The sequence below is a fragment of the Callospermophilus lateralis genome, unplaced genomic scaffold (assembly GCF_048772815.1).
Source record: "Callospermophilus lateralis isolate mCalLat2 unplaced genomic scaffold, mCalLat2.hap1 Scaffold_221, whole genome shotgun sequence".
Taxonomy (NCBI): Eukaryota; Metazoa; Chordata; class Mammalia; order Rodentia; family Sciuridae; genus Callospermophilus; species Callospermophilus lateralis.
In genome coordinates this window covers 1,360,904-1,375,132 of record NW_027513138.1, presented here as the reverse complement: position 1 = coordinate 1,375,132, position 14,229 = coordinate 1,360,904, and positions in this window count along the sequence as shown.

Here is a 14,229-nt window from a genome sequence, read left to right as displayed (position 1 = left end):
GTACATATTCTTTTACTGATGGAAGTGCAGCTGCCCCATTGTCATTTGTTCTGAGGACTATTCTTTCCCCACTGATCTGAATGACACCTTTGCTAAAAATGAATTTACCATGAATTTAAGTGTTCAATTCCAGATGCATCATTCTATTCAATTGAGTAATATTTATGGTATTTTCAACAGTGTCAAGAATAATCTGGATTTGTAGTAAATTTAGAAATAAGGAAGTATAGGTCTTCTTATATTGTTAATTTTTATCATTTTGCCTATTCTGGATTTCTTGCATCTATATTAATTTTAAAATTTCTTTGAAAATTTCTAAGAAAAAAGGAAAGCCAGACTTCTGGGAATTGTATATGCATTATGTCAAATATGAAGAAAATTTTAGAAGTATTGCCATTTTAACAATATTATCTTTAAATCCATGACATGGAAATTTTTCCTTGTGTTCAAATCATTAATATCCTTCAACAATATTTTTATTTCAACATTTGAGCATTTCACTTCTATATTTCTACATTTTTTGATGCTTTTCTAAATAAACTTGCATTCTTAGTTTGATTTTCAGATTGTTCATTTCTGGCATATAGAATACAATTGATTTTTTTTACATTGCTCTTGTACACTGTGGTCTTACTGAGCTCATTTCTTAATTTTAATATCTTTTAGTGGATTTTGAAGGGTTTAGTATATGAAAGATTATCCTATCTGCTAACATAGCTTGGGTTATTTCTATTCAGTCAGGATGCCTTTTATCTACTTTTCTTACATAAATTGCAGCAGATAAAATTTTCAATATAGGTTTCATAGAGGTATGAAAGTGAATATTATCTTTCTCATGTGTTCAGATAGTATCTACACTTTGTATTAAGTATTATGACAGTAGAGTATTTTTCATGGATACTAATATCAGTTTTAGGACTTTGCTTCTACTCCTATTTGTTCCCATGCTTTTATCATGAAAGAATGTGTGTTTTTTTTTTTTAATGCTTTTTCTTTACATCATGTTTTCTATATGGTTTAGCTATTATTCTATAAATAAAGCAGATTAGAATGATTGATTTTTGAATGGTAAATAAATTTGGTCTTCCTGGAATTAAAATTATTAGTAATAATATATTTCTTATATCATGAATTTGCATAATTTGGGAAATATTATTTTGAGAATTTTGACTTCCAAGTTCATTAGAGGTTTTTGTAATTTATATGTTGTATTGGGTCAGATTTTTTGTTAAGACTGAAAAATATCCCATAGTATGTATATAATGCAATATATTTATCCATTTACCTGCTACTGGATAGTTAGGTTGTTTTTACTTAGAGGCTATTGTAAATTATACTCAACAAATCATTCCAACTATTACTGTTTCTTAATCCATACTACATGTCTGCCAATTCTAATGAAAGCTCAGTGTCTGTCAGACTTTCTGCTTTATCTCTGAATTTCATTGCTCATGTGAGTCTTTCTGAATAAATTAGTCTATGTGCCTTCTTAGATTAACACTTATTCTATTTTTGTTCCTTCTGTTAAGAATTTAGGAACACCTACATACTGTCTGAGCTGACCCATGAATTTCTTTGGCTTCTGGTAGATTTTCCAGAGACCAAGTAACCTGCAGAAATTATTTCATGATTCAAAACAATACTAAAAAATGTGTGTTTTTCACTTCTTTCTCCATGGCTTAATTGCATATGACTTTGTATTTTTATTTCTGATTTTTTTTTTACTCAGGTGATGGTCTTTGTTCTCTGGGTCAATATTTATATCTCTATTTTTTTTTGTCCCTCTGAACTATCTTTTTCTTTGAAATTTAAAAAAATATAATAATACAAGTATGCTGGGGATGTGGCTCAAGTGGTAACGCGCTCACCTGGCATGTGCAGGGCTCTGGGTTTGATCCTCAGCACCACATAAAAGTAAAATAAAGATGTTGTATCCACCAAAATCTAAAAAATAAATATTTAAAAAAATAATAAAAGTAATATAGTTAATTCATTTGTTTATATTGTCATGATTATATTTCCTATGATCACTTGAAGTTTAAAAAATATTTATTTAATAATTAACTGTTGTCAATCACAAATGATGATTGAAATACTTGTAACTTTACTCTGTATAAGCTTGCCAAACAAGAGTCTTATTTTTTTAACTAAAAATATTTATTTTCTTCAAATAATGACATATCCTCATCAAAAACCTAAAATGTGTGTCCATTTCTTATGAAATAATTTAAGCATCATATTAATTTGCTTTTGTTTTTGCTCCCCTGTCAGATATTCATTCTTCTTAGAAAAAAATCCAACTATGAATTTTTATGTTAATTTCTGTTTATTACATTTTTTTCAGTCCATTCCACATTTTAAACTTAATGACTCAGACTATAAATTTATCAAGACTTTTAAAATATATATATATTATTTATTTATTTGGAATAAAAAAGCACTATGTTTCATAAAATCAACTAAAGAAATTTTCAAAATTTTATTTGCTTATTAATTTATTCTCAGGTAAGTTGAGCAAATATGAATGTTAATTTTTGTGTTTTATGTTAATATGCATTTGTTGCTATCATCTACTGATACAAGATTGAAAATCCATTATGTAATTGATGCTGTCCATATCACGTGTTAGCTAGTTTAAATTGGTATTAGATGAATAGTTTTTGTTAAAAGGAAACATTTTGTGTTGGTGGATTATATTATAAAGCTTCTACTTAGCTGTACATATCATCAATAAACTTGAAGTGTCAGAAGAGAAAATGTCTATTAACAAGCAATTCTGTCCTTGTGCCACAGTATATATTTTATGTTATGTTACTTTTAGATATCTAATGTTTTCAAACATGTAATGAGCTAGGAAAAAGGTTCAAAAAACTTATGAGGCAAATAATTCTTAGATAATGCATTTTGAATTCATTATTGCTGTGGGTATATATATATATATATATATATATATATATATATATATATATATGACTTTCATGACAAATCTAATTCTGCAACCTGTACACTCAGAAAAATGAGAAATTATATCCCATCTGATTCAAATGTACAATATGTCAAGATCATTGTACTGTGATGTGTAACTAATTGAAACAAATTTAAAAAAGGAAAAAAATATAAAAATATATGGTTATTGTAAAAAAATGATATCTAAGTTAAATATTAATGGTAGCAAGATTGAAGGTATTATACATGCTTCAAAAGTAGTGAGTATACAACCTTCAATCTTTTATAGAATATAAGCATTTGACCCAGAAGGCTCCTTCTCACTGTGTTGTATTGTTTTTCCACAAAGAGAGAATATATAAAAGATACGGCTGCTGGAAATTTTTTACTACATCAATTCAAATGCCTTGAGCTTGAATTTATTCAAAGGTTAGTTATTGACAGCAAAAGAAAGCCTTTGCCTAGGAAACTCTATTAAGACCTAACATTTAAAAAAATAAATATAAAGAAACAGTTAACTGATTTCTACAGTAACAATTCTATGACTCTAGTCAAAGAATGAAGAGATTATAATTTTAAAATTTTTAGACATATCATTTGTTAGAAGTAAACATAAAAACAGATTTAATTAAATTTCTGCACATATTTTAACAGAAACCTAAGTGCTTTGCAAAAATTATTCAATAATCTGCTAATGAAACTGTGTACACTAGAGGAAAATGAGAGGACCATAATCATAGTGTGAAAAGACTGGAGTAGTCCAATCTATTCAGAGACAATTTACATTGCATCTGATAGGAACACATTTCATACACTGTGAATCAGTCAGACTTAGGCTGTGAGCTTCTTAGCTACAGAAATGAAAACATTGGTTCATTCGCTGACTTATGATGGGAGTCCTATGTGTTTTTGCATAGTAACATAGTGAAAAGTATTTATGAGCTGAACTGTAACCTTAGATTTTAAGGTTGGTTAATTTTGGCAATGACCTGAATCTCCTTTCCCTAGAGTTATTAAAAAATCAAATTTTCTTGGGATACTGAAGCAGGGATTGCAAGTTCAAAGCCAGCCTCAGCAACTTTGTGAGGCCCTGTCTCAAAAACTTAAAAGGGTATGGGATGTAGCTCAGTGGTTAAGAAAGTGGCCATGGGTTCAAACTTTAATCCTGGTGCCAATAAAGAAATAAATAAATTTCCAAAACATGCTACTAACACCATATTGACATATGCAATATGATGGTTAGGATGGATCTGATGATCACTTGCAGGATGTAGATCAAGTTGACCATGGGTAGATTAAAGAGGTATTGGTATGCATTTCTTCTTATATGAGATATTTCAAGTTATCAAATTCAATCAGCTGAGTGGTAGCAGACTGGTAATTGTTTTATGTGTGGCTTTTATCCCTGCATTCCTCTAACTTAAAACCAAACCTGCCATCCCTATTTTCCTTTAAACACTGCTGATGCAGTTAAGTATTTTATATATGTAGTTTCAAATCTTTAACACAGCGATGTTTTTATGTAATCAGTTTCTGACTTTCAAATATCAGGCACTTTGGTTAATATTAGAATATGAATAAATAATTAAGAACACAACTGCATTATCCTCCAATGTCTGAACACGGAAAAAATGAGTTGATTAACTCCAACTATTCTGTGTGATAAATATATTGATATAAATTACACACACACAAAAAAATGAATTCACAAAATATTCTCCAGGTTTCATTTTGGGACATTAACTTTGTGAATAAGAATGAGCATATTATATCTGCATATCACTCAAGTGTATGGCAGAGTGTCTGGTATAAAGAACTCTTAGCTACACGTTCTTTAATATGGGTTTCATTTACTAATAAACATTGACAAAATTAGCACTAGATTCTATGCACTAAATATCAAGATATTTGCCAGTGTACAGAAGCATACAAAATAAAGGAGAAATTGACAATTTGGGTATGGATTATATATGTACCAGACACATAAAGTGTCATATTGCCTTTGTGGTCTAAGATATTAATTTCTGTCAGTTTACCAATGTAATATAAAGTTGATTACTTTAATGAACTGTATTTTCAGGTCTTGATTATGATATCTCCTTTAATTAAAATAAAATTTCATGCCATTGCAAGAAAAATTTAACCATATTATATACTACAACTAGTAACAATAATTTAATTTTACTTTGTTTTTTGGTAAAATAAACTTACATTAAAGGGATTGGTATGTACATGTGAAAGGGAATCTTTTAATAAAACTCTATTAATATTCAGAATATTCCTTGTTTTTAAAAGTAAAGAAAGAATTGATGGAATAGAGTTGGATAGGCTACATATCAAAATTTAATTCACTCTTGAACAAATTAATATAACTAAATATTTATCTTCCTATTAAAATGTATAAACAAGATTTAATCTGTTTATATGAAATGAACCAGAAGCATCATTTGCATTTACATTTAAAGAAAGAAAGAAAGAAGAAAGAAATTAGTGGTTAAATGATTTATCTGGGGTAAAAATAATCAGTGGTTATTTGGAGCACTCAGTAATATACTACTTTTATATGACAAGTTAAACAGTGTGAATTTATTGGTAATACAACATAGAACATTTGTATCTCAAATAGAAATATTTTACATAAAATCAAGAAAGAAAATTTTAAAGAACATAGCAAGTGGACTGAAGCACCATTTCTCTTATGCTATTCACCTTGTATTGTATTATATTATGCAATTATATAAATTTTTATCTTAATATAACTACTAGAATCCATGCCTATCTTAAAACAAGTAACAATGATAAATAGGTGGTTTTCTACTAGGGAAGTGACATAAGCTATGTCTCTATACATGTCTTTTTAAATCATAAATTCAATGGAAAGAGAAAATTATTTAAAAAAACCTTCATTACACATCTATGCAAGATCTAGGAGTCAGAGTATCTAGTGTACTTCAATTTATATATAAACAAGAGAAACTTCAGAATCTGAGATACAATAGGAGAGCAAAGAGACAGAGAGGAGAATGCAGTGGAGTTCTATTGGTACCAGGTTAAAATATATATATATCTCCCTGATTAGAATGCTATTCTGAGAGAAAAACAATGAGAACTGGAGAGATTTAGCATAGGACAGCACTGGCTACTACTGGGAAAATAAGTAGCTTCTCAATTGGTTATTTCCAGCATCAGAGGCACCAATCTTAGAAAAGCAGGTGCACAAGAACTTGGAAAAGAGGGGTATAAGAAGGGGTTGACTTTTTATAAACAAAAAGAGAATCAAATAAGAATAGAAATTTGAGTTCCCCTGTAAGGAAAGACGTAGAGTTCTGAAACCATGGGTGTCGTCAACAGAAGTATTTATTGAAATAAATGCAATTTGTTTTATCAACAGTAGAGTTGATCTTATAATATGAAACTCTGTAGAACAATGTAAGTATATGAAATCATAAAAAAAAATTGTTACTGCTTCTCAGAGTCCAAGACACATAATATATTGCACAGAAAATGTCAGGAGTCATACACCAAAAGCTATAAAAGTCACTTTAAAAAGTATAAAAAGAAAACACAGAAAGTAAAAAAGTTTTCATACAATGAAAATATTGAGTAAGCTTAGAAAAATATGAGCAGTACTGCAAAATAAATTAAACATTTTAATCTAACATTTGCAGAAATTAGAATTCATAATGAATCAGTAAGCTATAAAATAAGATAGAATTAAAAATATGAGGTAAAAAAATTGCCCAAAGGCACTGCTTGTAGAAATAGATAAAGCAATATGAAATTCATATGGAAAAATAAAAGACCCAGAATAGCAAAAGCAATTCTAAGCAGGAAGTGCGAATCAGGCGGTATAGCGATACCGGATTTCAAACTATATTACAGAGCAATAGTAACAAAGACAGCATGGTACTGGTACCAAAACAGGCGGGGGGACCAATGGTACAGAATAGAGGACACAGAGACCAATCCACAAAGTTACAATTATCTTATATTTGATAAAGGGGCTAAAAACATGCAATGAAGGAAGGATAGCATCTTCAACAAATGGTGTTGGGAAAACTGGAAATCCATATGCAACAAAATGAAACTGAACCCCCTCCTCTCACCATGCACAAAAGTTAACTCAAAATGGATCAAAGACCTTGATATCAAATCAGAGACCCTGCGTGTGATAGAAGAAAAAGTTGGCTACGATCTACATATAGTGGGGTCAGGCTCCAAATTCCTTAATAGGACACCCATAGCACAAGAGTTAATAGCAAGAATCAACAAATGGGACTTACTTAAACTAAGAAGTTTTTTCACAGCAAGAGAAACAATAAGAGAAGTAAATAGGGAGCCTACATCATGGGAACAAATATTTACTCCTCACACGTCAGATAGAGCCCTAATATCCAGAATATACAAAGAACTCAAAAAATTAGACAATAAGATAACAAATAACCCGATCAACAAATGGGCCAAGGACCTGAACAGAAACTTCTCAGAGGAGGACATACAATCAATCAACAAGTACATGAAAAAATGCTCATCATCTCTAGCAGTCAGAGAAATGCAAATCAAAACCACCCTAAGATACCATCTCACTCCAGTAAGATTGGCAGCCATTATGAAATCAAACAACAACAAGTGCTGGCGAGGATGTGGGAAAAAGCGTTCTCTTGTACATTGCTGGTGGGGCTGCAAATTGGTGCGGCCAATTTGGAAAGCAGTATGGAGATTCCTGGGAAAGCTGGGAATGGAACCACCATTTGACCCAGCTATTGCCCTTCTCGGACTATTCCCTGAAGACCTTAAAAGAGCGTATTACAGGGATACTGCCACATCGATGTTCATAGCAGCACAATTTACAATAGCTAGATTGTGGAACCAACCCAGATGCCGTTCAATGGATGAATGGATTAAAAAAAGTGGCATCTATACACCATGGAGTATTACGCAGCACTAAAAAATGACAAAATCTTGGAATTTGCAGGGAAATGGATGGCACTAGAGCAGATTATGCTTAGTGAAGCTAGCCAATCCCTAAAAAACAAATACCAAATATCTTCTTTGATATAATGAGAGCAACTAAGGATAAAGCAGGGAGGAAGAGCAGGAAGAAAAGATTAACATTAAACAGAGACATGAAGTGGGAGGGAAATGGAGAGAAAAGGGGAATTGCATGGAAACGGAGGGAGACCCTCATTGTTATACTAAATTACATATAAGAGGTTGTAAGTGGAATGGGAAAATAAACAAGGTGAGAAATGAATTACAGTAGAGGGGGTAGAGAGAGAAGATGGGAGGGGAGGGGAGGGGGGATAGTAGAGGATAGGAAAGGTAACAGAATACAACAGTTACTAGTATGGTATTATGTAAAAATGTGGATGTGTAGCCGATGTGATTCTGCAATCTGTACTTGGGGTAAAAAAGGGAGTTCATAACTCACTTGAAGCTAATGTATGCTAATGTATGAAATATGATATGTCAAGAGCTTTGTAGGGTCTTGAACAACCAATAAAAAAAAGGAAAAAAAACCCAACCCCCCCCAAAAAAATAAAATAAAATATAGGGTTGATTTATCATTGGAAAAAAAAAATTGAATAAAGAATATTATCAAATCAAAACACAAGGAAGACAGAATGACAATATGCCCAACTAATAATGTATCATTTTAAAAGGAAAACACTCAAGAGGATAATATCAAAATACTGTGTATTATTTCCATTACCTTGACTCTAACTGCACATCTTCCCCTAATTTTAACAGAAACCTGATGTGTGAATGCAGTTCACAAAAAATATCATCCAGGGCTGAGAAATAATACTGAGAATTCTGATTTATATTAATCTGTCTGTGGAAAGTTTCATCATAGAACATATAAATTGTGTTGCTCTTGACAAATTTTTCATGGAAGGAAAGGTGTTTCATGATTTTTTTTAGTTTCTCTCAACCTTGCCCTTACCTTTATAAATACCTTATAAAACAATTTTACTCTGATTGATCTTTTTTATCCTTGAATCCTGAATAATGGATTTTTAATTACAAAAGAGTAAAATATACCTCATTTCATATCACAATGTACACACAAGTACCAGATTAATTGTATATTAAAATATAATGTATGAAATTCTAAAACTTTTAAAGACAATATCTGTTGTAATTTTGTGAAGAGAAATGGAAAACAAACAAACAAAAAATACAAAACTGAAAAAAAAACCTGAAAAAGTCTTTTCTGAGACATTAACCACATTGTTGAAGTAGTGTTTATAGAATGGTTCACTTTAAAAATCTTTATTTGCATTAGAAGAACCAATCAAAAGTGGAAATAAAATGAACTCATAATATTTAAATTTTTATTAACTCTATAAAAGTGAAAATAAGTTGATGGGATAAAACAGAAAAAAGGACATAAAATAAGATCATTGGTGTTTGCAAAGGTCAAGGGTGAGAGTCACGTATACCATATGAGGCCAATAAAATAAGCTGTAACCTAAATAATTAAACAGGAGACTAAGGGCATTATAACGTTTACAAACATAAGGTAACCATTTGAGAAAAATTAGAGCCTTCATAAATAGTAAAATTAGTACAAATGATCAAAAAAAGCATATGGTATAGAAAGAGATATTTAATGTACATTTAAGATCTATGAAAATACAAAACTAAGATATCAATCATGGAGTATTTTAAATTGTATGCTTTCAAAGTATCTCCCTAATAAAATTCTGTTTATTTGGCTCAAGGACTTACCTAAAATAGATTTTGATGAAGTCTAAAGGGATGGGCAAAAAATATACCAAATATCTATATGATTAAAGTTAGGCAAGTTTCTCAAAATTAGTTTTGAAATGCATAACTTTGAGGAAGATTTGGTCTAATAGTATAATCTGCTTGCATAAATATGAGAAACACCCAGACCAGATTTGGTTAAGACAAATTGATGTTCTTATTTACCGTATAAACATGTTTGGGGTTTTTAGTCATCGTTCCCTCCCAACCTGCAGGAGAGATGGGGAGAGAACGCCCGAACCAGAAGGAGAAAAGAGAAGAGAGAGAGGAGAAAGGAGAGAGTGGACTGACCACCTGCACCCAGCCCTCCCTCACTGGAGGACAATCAGAGGTGTCAGTGAGACACACAACTAATATAAGTCACAGGAGCCAATCAGGATAAAGATCAGCAGGGTGAGGAGAGTTCACTTGTACACCCATTCTACAGGCAGGAAGGGGACACACAAGCTGTCCACATGGGCACAAGTGTTCTGAGCCTCTCCTAGAGGTGCTCCGATTTTTCATCAGAACCCATGGTATCGCCTTCTGGCAGATCACCAGGCAATATCTTGGCCATGTGTGGCCCCAAGACCAGGAAGTGACCATCATTCTGCAAGTTAAGTTTCCTTTTCTCCATCATAGGTTTCTATTTCTCTGATGTAACATGCCCTACATAAACCAATTTTAGAATTGAAATTTAGGCTTAACAGAAATCAGGCACACAAAATATTATTTAATTATGTCATATCAGTTAAAATGATTACAGATTTTTTAATAGTTATCTTAGAGTCCTTTGATTTTTTAGCAAATAATCATTGTCTTTACATAATAAAATGAAATGATTATAAAATTGAACGTTTGCTATTATTTTTTTTTCAGACACAGTGTTACAAATGAGAAATAGTGCCATTAAAAAGAAAAAGTGTGAAATGTGAAGATTGTTTTTTTTTTCAGCTTCTGAGCATTTCATCAAACACTTAGTTGAATTAGGTTTCACACTTTTCTGAACTTAATGTTCCAGGATTTTCACTAATGACCAAATAGAGCATTGCACTGAGATGGTGTCTTTCTTCAATAGATGAAGATTGTTTAATACTCAGGACAACTCAAGACAATTAGTATAATGGTAAGAAGAAGTGTGTGGCTATTAGCATATATTTTCTTCATACAGAAAATTAATTGATCAAATATACATGGCAGAAAGAGATATTTCACCACCATATGAAGAACTCAGGCCAACAGAGTCACATCTGAATATTTACAGCAGAAAGCTTTGAATACATAATGTGAAATATTTGTTAGTGTTTCCCTAATTCTACACAAGAGGCAGAAAAGGCTCACAGTGAAAACAAACAAACAAACAAAAACAGTGGCAATAAACCCACCTTGTGTTACCTAGCTCCCAAACCAAAGAACAAGTTGGTTATAGGCTCTTGTTTTTTGTAAAGTTCATTGCCATATATAGTAAAACAGAAAAATATTTAAAACAACAACAACAAAAATAACAACAGCAACAAAAACAAAAAACTGTTGAAAGTTCACAATTTAACAAAACTAGAGAAAATTTCTGTACCTAACAATCAGTAATGTTTCATGCATGGTTTCTACCCTGTTTCCACTGGTTGACATAGAAGTTTTCAACAAATGCCTAGTGTATTAGTGTATTACATGAAGAGTTCAGAGTGGTCTCTAACAACGAGTCAAATAAGTAACTAGAAACAAATCTCATTATTTTCTATCCATGTTTTATGATTAAATATTTTTAATTTACTCATCAGTATGGAAATAACATAATTTTGTGAGTTTTCTTGACTGAAATTGAATGTGTACTACAAAGCCAATTTGATCATGATGGAATCTTGATGTTCCATTGTTCCATATTCCATTGAAGACAGGATTATAAATGAGGGAATTCAAGTGTACTTCATTGGTATTCACTTAAAATTATGGTTAGTTTTTCTTATCATATTTACCAAGTAGTCAGTTTTTATTTATGATATTTCCAATATATATCATTACTATAATTAATATATTAATTAATATCCCAATATAATTACTATATTAGTATAACCATGAAAATTAAACAATTTTGCTTACTTGCTACATGCAATAAGAAGAATATAAATGCCATTTAGATATCATTTTTTTCTAAGATTTAAAAATATAAAAAAAAATAATAAGAAATGGGCACCCATACAAACTTGGTAGAAAACCATGGGTCATAAGATGCGTAAAAATTACTCATGTACTATTAAAGAAGAGAGAAATCACTTTAGCATAAGTCTCTGGGGTAAAAAATGTTTCATATCAATTAAATTAGAATTGAATGTGTTTAAGCAAACTATTTTGAAAGAAAAATGATGAAAGTCAGAAGAAAATATTTGTAAAAATAATGCACACCTGAACATACAAGTATGTCTAATAGACAGTTTAATGGGTACATATTGTTTTGGGCCAGGTTATATGGGGAATGACCAAACAAACTCCATTTTACCCTGAGAATCCATATCATGTAAGAAATGCTTCTCCCATGGGAAAGCCCCACCTCTGTCCCATTAATATTTCCCTTGCATAGCATACTTGACAACACAAAATAGCAATAGTTATACAATGTAAAATTCTTCTTTTTGGTTTACATTTTTCTTGGGCAATGTACCTTGTCAGATATTGATTGTCTAGACATTAGTAACCATTCTCTAACATGTACTAAATAGGGTCATTTTGATCCCCTTCCCTTCTCCTTGCTGCTATACCAACCTGGAACATTACATGGGAAATACCAATTTACCATTGTATTGTCTCTTTAACTGCTCAATTCAGCTTCTTTAACAGTTTGTTTTCACTGTGACAACATGGATGAGTCCAGAGAATGTCATGATGAATGAAATAAATCAGGCACAAAAAGACAAATATTGTATGATCTCACTTTTATGTGACATATGAAAAAGTTACCTCATAGAAGCAGAGTAGAATGGTGGTTACCAGGGGCCGATTGGAAGAAGGAGTAGAGTAGATATTATTCAAAGCATACAAAATTGCAGTTAGTTGGAAAAATTAAATTCAGGAGATCTATTGTACAATATGGTGACTTGGGTGAATAACAATGTATTATGTTTGAAAATTGCTAAGAGAGATAATTTGATTGTGATAAATACATAATACAATGGATGTTAATTGTGTGGCTTAAGCTCACCAAAATGTGTGTCTATATCACATATCATTGTGCACCATAAATAAATACAATTTTTATTTGTCAATGAAAAAAAGATAAATCTGAGAAAGTTTGAATGAGATTAGTCTAAACAGAATATTAAGTATGAGGAAAATAAAATTGGGTTGTGAAAAAGAAAACATTGACAAATTTCATGTCATTGATGCTGTGTGTTTCTGTGTATGTAAAGTTAAATATCATCAGACCCTGAGGGAGAGCTATGAAAAAGAAATAACAGAGAAGAACTTTATGGAACTGAGCAAAATTCAGTGAAAACAGGAACTGGAGATTTGGCAGTAGAACATTGCCAAAGAATATTCTTGGTCATATTTTAAAATTGTCTTTATATCTCCTTTGGGCAAATAAAAGAAAAACACTTGCTGGTCTTTGTATGAAAACCAAGACACAATTCAAACTCCATCACTTTTTCACATAAAATCTTATCCAACAAAAGCTTTAACTGCTTTTTGTCAGGAAGGTTATCCCCAGAAGTTTTCTCACATGTTTTATGCACTTTAAGGAACACACACTAAGAGGGGGAAATGTCTTGCCTGAGTATTGGTGCAGGAGAAATCAAGGATTATTACAAGTGGCATTATTTTTGTTATTGTTGGTCACAACCTAATAGGTCAGAACCTGTGGTTCTTTAGTGAGTGTGCTTAAAATAAAATCATCATCATCTGGGCCTGAGGGAATGTGGAAAATCACATCTAGAAGAAACTCAGCAATTTTTCAACAGAAAGTAAATGTACTAGTTGGAACTGAAGAGGAGCAGAATATAGGGCACAATTAAAATTTGTTTCACATTCTTACATAACTGTCGACATAAAGTACCATTTCAGAAAAGGATCTTTCAGAAAGCAGAAGACTATTTAAGGATAAGGCTTTTCTCAGGAATATAGTGGTGAATTTCACTTTGAATTTCTTAGAAATGCCAAGATGTTGTCAGGTATTACCAAGTGTTAAGAATTTGACTGGGGATCTTGGAAGAATGGTGGAATTCTGGTTAAGAATCTGTAATAACAGGATAGAAGGAAACCTACAAAGGACTGTCAGATGTTGAACAGTATGTAGAGGAATAACCTAATTATTCCATACCACCAAATTTACCAAGTGCTCCTTGCTTCCATACACAAGGTTCATATGCCACAATGCAACAACATAAATATAAGAAAATAGATATTAGAAGAACAATACAGTGTGATTTTTCAAAAGAAGGAACTCATTTAGATAAAAAAAATATTGAGGTAAAAAATTTAAATAAGTGGAAGGGTTAATATGAGAATCAATATAAATATCGACTTTCCACATAATTGATA